The sequence below is a fragment of the Triticum dicoccoides genome, chromosome 4B (genome assembly GCF_002162155.2).
Source record: "Triticum dicoccoides isolate Atlit2015 ecotype Zavitan chromosome 4B, WEW_v2.0, whole genome shotgun sequence".
Taxonomy (NCBI): domain Eukaryota; kingdom Viridiplantae; phylum Streptophyta; class Magnoliopsida; order Poales; family Poaceae; genus Triticum; species Triticum dicoccoides.
In genome coordinates this window covers 361506769-361512898 of record NC_041387.1, presented here as the reverse complement: position 1 = coordinate 361512898, position 6130 = coordinate 361506769, and positions in this window count along the sequence as shown.

Below are 6130 nucleotides of genomic sequence, written 5' to 3'. Positions count from 1 at the left end.
AGGGGGGGAAGGTTTGTCACAGCCTGATTTTTGGCCCTTCCCTTTTCTGTTGATTTTCTGAGGATTTTGCCTGAGTTTTCTTTTTCCGTGGCTATGTGGTCTAGACACTGAAGAAGATGACCTCTTCATTCTTTCTAGAGTGGCTTGTCATCCCCATATCCATCCCAAGACCTTGCCATTTCCATCTTGGACCAACCTTAATAATCTTTTCCTTGGGAATATTCCTTTTTCCGTTAAAGGAATAATTCTTTTTTCCCTTGGTTGTGAAGCAACCTATATTTCTGTCACTCCTAAAATTCCCAAATAATTCTCATAAATTGTTTGGGTCATATCTTCCTCAAATGTGGCAAAATATTTCACTTGCCATGTTTCCCATCAAGCTCAAATAATTCCTTTTCTATTATGTCCTAAATGGCACTTTGTGAAGCAAGTGCTATTTAGCTTTGTGCAATTGACCTCAAACTTTTTGAACACCTTTTCGTGTCCATATAATTGCCTCATGCCAAAATTCAACTTAATTTGCCTAGTGAATATTCCTGAGCAAGTTTTCAAACTTCCTGTCTGAGGGAGTTGTTTGTGAAGGAAGTACTAGCTAGGATGGTCCAAATGAGTTGAAATTTTGCATGGTCCTTCATTTCATCAAATCAAAGCTCTCCACAAGATTTGAGCTCATGCAATGCATCCATGCGAGCAGAGCTTCAAATCTTTGTTTCTGGTCAAATTTTCAGTTTGTGAAGCAATTATATTTTATCTTGCTCTACCATGGCTGAAAATTTTCCAGGACCTTCTCCTATCCATATATCCTATCTCCACAAGATTTGGGCTCATTTCATTTAGCCATTTTGCCTCAGGATTTTTCCCAATGTTCTGTCCAGAGAGGTGCTCTATGAAGGAAGTACCATTTTGGCTTACCAAATGGTATGAAATTTTTATGGCACACTCATATGCCCAAATCATCCTGCCATATGCATTTTTACCCTACTCCACCACTCCTAGTGAGTGCTAATTCTTGATCTTGATTCTGGACCAGTTTAAGAAGTTGTTAAGCAAGTGCATTAAGACTTGGTCCAAATCCCTCCAAACTTCATAGGACTCTTGTCCCTTCTACCCTAAACCTCCAAGACATGAGCTCTGTCCCTTATCTCTTGTCTGCTCACCACAACATCACGCAACAGTTTGCAACAACAAACTTTCAATGATGAATCCCATCGATCCAGAGCTCCTTTCTTTTATCCATCACCTCTCTCAGACTCAGTGATGCAGGGACTCGTTAGCAGACATATTACAGTAGCCCCTCTTGTCCTATTCATGCCAGTCTGTGTGGTGACCACCGTTTTGGCATGCTGTGAGCGTGTCTAGGACGTCGCTTTACTCTGGCCCGGCTCATGATCATCGTGTTTGCTCGCTCGTGCATGTCTAGCGGGTTCCCCGTGCTGTCGTCGTCCTCCTAGAGCTATTTCCTGCTTCGCTTGCTTCCCTGGCAAGCCGTCTCCGACGTGAACAAAGCGCGTCCATGGACGGACTGTAGCCGACCATCTCTGTTCGCGCCGCGATGTCTTCCTCCCTGTGCCCCTTGGCTTGCTCTGCACGGTGACCGCTGCTCTGCTACTTCATCTTGTTCCCGTCCCTCCCCATGATCATTGAGCGCTGCCAGGGCCTCAGCGGGACGCGAGTGGCGGCACCCGAGCTCGCCCTCCTCGCCCCGCCTATATATAGGACTCCCCGAGCCCTTCGAACACACCAGCAGGCCTCCCACTCTCCCAGCTCTCTCCCCGACCACTCCATGGAGCTCGAGCCGCTCTCCTCGCGTCCCTATGCCACCATGGCGGCTGCCCCCTCTGGCCAAAATTTGGTCCACACAAGCCTTCCCTCCTCATTCTTTCACCACCAGCAGCCTCCCCGGAGACCGGCACTCCACCCCACCACCCCACCCTCTCGCCGGAGCCCGTGTGGCCGTGACCCCAAGGATCGGTCGCGCTGCCCGAGCCCTCTGCACTGCGAGCCGCTGTTGCCCCGTCCCCTCTTTGATGATGTTGCTGCTCCAGGCAGGAACGGCGCACCGCCCCGCGTCCGCCGGTGGCCTCCTCTTGGCCGGAGACAGCCGGAGCCGTCCGGGCCGTCGTCGGTCGTGCGCCCTCCCCTGCACTCCTCTGTTTCTTTCGGGGCACGGCGAGGAGCAAGAAGGATCCAGGCCAAGCGGGCCCCTCCTCCCCACGGACAACACCTGTCATCGACCAAGGGCCGGGCCATGTCAGAAAAGTGGAAACACATTTCGTTTAACACGTTTTTGGTTAGTGAAAGCGTACTTTGGTCTTAGTTCGGTTGGAAATGCGTTTTCCTTCTGAGAAGGCATATTTTCATTTAACTATGGCTAGAAATACGTTTTCTCTGGTGAGAATGCATATTCAACTAAATGCGCTTTCTGTTTTTCAGCCCAGGGACCTGCTTGTGGAGAAATCTTTATAGATTAGTCCCTGGACTTCATCGGGCTATAACCTCTTGCTCAACACTCCGATTGAGGTGAATCCAACACCCTTGTATTTGTCTCATCAAGCCCGTTTTGTTCCCATCATTTTCACTATTTGTTGCCATACTGGAGATGACTATTTTGCCCTTGCCCTGATCAGCCCCGTCCTAGAGAGAACTCTTTCCGGCGATTCTTTCCGCGGCTTCACCGCACTTCTTCCCGGAGCTTTCTTCATCCCTAGGCAAGCCACAATACCCACTTTCATGATGGCCATGCAGTAGCCATGGTTTTCAACTTGAATATTTAATAAATGCCTGCTTGTTTTGATATGGTTATCGTTGTTTCGGTGAAGCTTACTGATCTATGTTCACCTTCATGCTATGTTTTTATTCACCTAGTTATCATGTACTAGTTGCTAGTATTTATGTCATATGTTATGCTTGATAGTAGTAGTACATGCTGGTATCAGTGGTGTTCTTTCTGATGCATGTTTACCGTATGCTATCAAGTACCGTTGCCATGCATGTTACTTTGCATCCAGTTGGTTATATGCTTACTTGGTAGTATTCTGGTTAAGTTCTTGCATGATATTCTTTGTGATCCTAGTGGACATGTTATGCTCATGTGTAGTTGCCCGTCAGTATGCCACGCTTAGTTGGATATATGCTTCATTGTTGTTATGCTCGATGATTATGTTACACCCCAATGTTGATATGATGCTCATGCATTGTAGTTGTGTCATGTTATTTTATTATGGCTCAGCTTATGGCACTCATGTTTTACCAGATAATAATGAACTTCAACAACTGTTGGCTGAATCATGGTGCCACCAGATCGAGCTGACCACTGCAACCATATTTTCCTTTTATGTGAAGGTCGTAACCGGGTCTATTGTCATGCCTCTCGCTGGTTGCCTCCAATGAGGGAAGGTTATGGTCACGCGCTACCCTGATCAGGTAGGCGGACATGAACCTTGTGTGCCCGTTGTTGTTGCATGGATCCTTGTCCCCATTTGGGACCATTTATGTTTTGCCACGAAGGTGGCCATTGGTGTCTTTGGTAGACACGGGGCCACCCAGGACCTAGCCTAGAGGGGAGTTGGTTAGAGTGGCTGGGAGAGTGTCATGGGCAATAGATCGGTTTTCTCAGAACACCGTTAGTCCACCCGAATGGGAGCGTGAGGCCATGGGCTTCGTTGTGTGGGTACAGTGTACTAACCTCTGGAGAGTGTGTGTTTAAATCTATTGATAGCCATGCCCGTGGATATGGGCCCAGTTCATAGTCGGTCACACTACGGGTCAACAGTAATAATAATAATGTGCTTAATAACAACCCTAGTGCAATGACGATAAAGAGGTGGGTTGTGATCATGAGAGGATCACCGTGGTATCGAGGATACCAAGTCGTTGGATATTTGTGGAGTTATGCGAGAATCACGGGTAAAGGTCAAGCTCCTTGTGGTCATGTAATGATTACTACGACATTGTTTATACCATTCTTGATTGGATCCTGAGATGATCGTGTTATGTCCGTGATGGTAAGCTGATGTATGTGATGGTTACGAGGTAACCCAAGCAGAGTAAGTTGTTGCATGATAGTGTCATCATGTTGCATGTAGAATCCTCATGTGTATGTTCTTGTCATGTTCATAGTGTTCTAGTGGTATCATGTTGATCTTGTTCATGCTATCATTGATCTAACAGTATCATGTTAATCCTTGTTAACCTGTAATTGCCATGCTGTTGTTTGTCTTGATTGCTGTGAGCATGCAAGTACATTCATTGTACTGACCTGGCGTGTCATGCCAGTCTGCAGGTCATGCCGGATTTGATTGCTTGTTTGCCGTGGATTCCTTGTTTGCGAGTTAGGATTAGCGTTCCAGCCATAGTCCCTATGGAGTGGAGTTCATCGCCGTCGTCGTTGTTCTGCTGCCAATAGTTATTCCGCTGCTAGAAGTTATTCTACTGCTTCGTGTTGTTCGGCTTCTTGCATAGAGAAACCGTGGCAGGCGTAGTGTCGTCGTGACGATGTAATCCCTTATACCCATATAGATTGTAATAAAGAGCTGATTTGTTCTATGCTAAGTAGTGTCATATTCCAGAAGACTTCTCCTCGATCTCTGGGCTGGAATACGGGGCGTTCCGTTTCTCTGAGCAGGGGTGCCACAGACCAAGGGTCCCTTGCTGGTTCGGCAGGGGGATGTCATGTTGAACAAAGAGCAGAGGAGCGTGGGGCAGCACGGCATAGATCACACGAGCAATTTTACCCAGGTTCCGGCCACTGCGAGGGGTACAACCGTACTCCTGCTTTGGTGGATTGATGGTGGAAGAAGGGTGGTGGAGCGTAGTAGACTTGCCCGGCAGGGGCAGAAGTGGCTACGCGCATACAAGTGTGTGGGTGTGCAACTGCTACGACTTGAGCTTGCGTTGGTTTTCCTCGAAGAGGAGAGGGTGATGCAGCAAAGTGTAGCGTAAGTATTTCCCTCAGTTTTGAGAACCAAGGTATCAATCCAGTAGGAGGCTCCTCAAAAGTCCCACGCACCTACACAAACAAACTGAGAACTCGCAACCAACGCAATAAAGGGGTTGTTAATCCCTTCACGGCCACTCGCGAAAGTGAGATCTAATAAAGATAGTATGAAAAGATAAATATATTTTTGGTATTTTATAAGATAGATGCAAAAAGTAAAGATGCAAATAAAAGTAGATTGAAAGCAAATATGATAAGAGATAGGCCCGGGGGCCATAGGTTTCACTAGAGGCTTCTCTCAAGATAGCATAAGTATTACGGTGGGTGAACAAATTACTGTCGAGCAATTGATAGAAAAGTGCATAGTTATGAGATTATCTAGGCATGATCATGTATATAGGCATCACGTCCATAACAAGTAGACCGACTCCTGCCTGCATCTACTACTATTACTCCACACATCGACCGACTCCTGCCTGCATCTAGAGTATTAAGTTCATAAGAACAGAGTAACACATTAAGCAAGATGACATGATGTAGAGGGATAAACACATGTAATATGATATAAACCCCATCTTGTTATCCTCGATGGCAACAATAAAATACGTGTCTTGCAACCCTTTCTGTCACTGGGTAAGAACACCGCAAGATTGAACCCAAAGCTAAGCACTTCTCCCATGGCAAGAAAGACCAATCTAGTAGGCCAAACCAAACTGATAATCCGAAGAGACTTGCAAAGATAACTCAATCATACATAAAAGAATTCAGAGAAGATTCAAATATCATTCATAGATAAACTTGATCATAAACCCACAATTCATCGGATCTCGACAAACACACCGCAAAAAGAGTTTACATCGAATAGATCTCCACAAGAGAGGGGAAGAACATTGTATTGATATACAAAAAGAGAGAAGAAGTCATCTAGCTAATAACTATGGACCCGTAGGTCTGTGGTAAACTACTCACAACTCATTGGAGGGGCAAGGATGTTGATGTAGAGGCCCTCCGTGGTTGATTCCCCCTCCGGCAGAGTGTCGGCGAAGGCTCCAAGATGAGATCTCGCAGATATAGAAGGTTACAGCGGTGGAAATTGTGTTTCGTGGTGCCCCTGGATGTTTTCGGGGTACGTAGGTACATATAGGAACAAGAAGTACGTCGGTGGCCGCCCGAGGGGCCCACGAGACAGGGGGC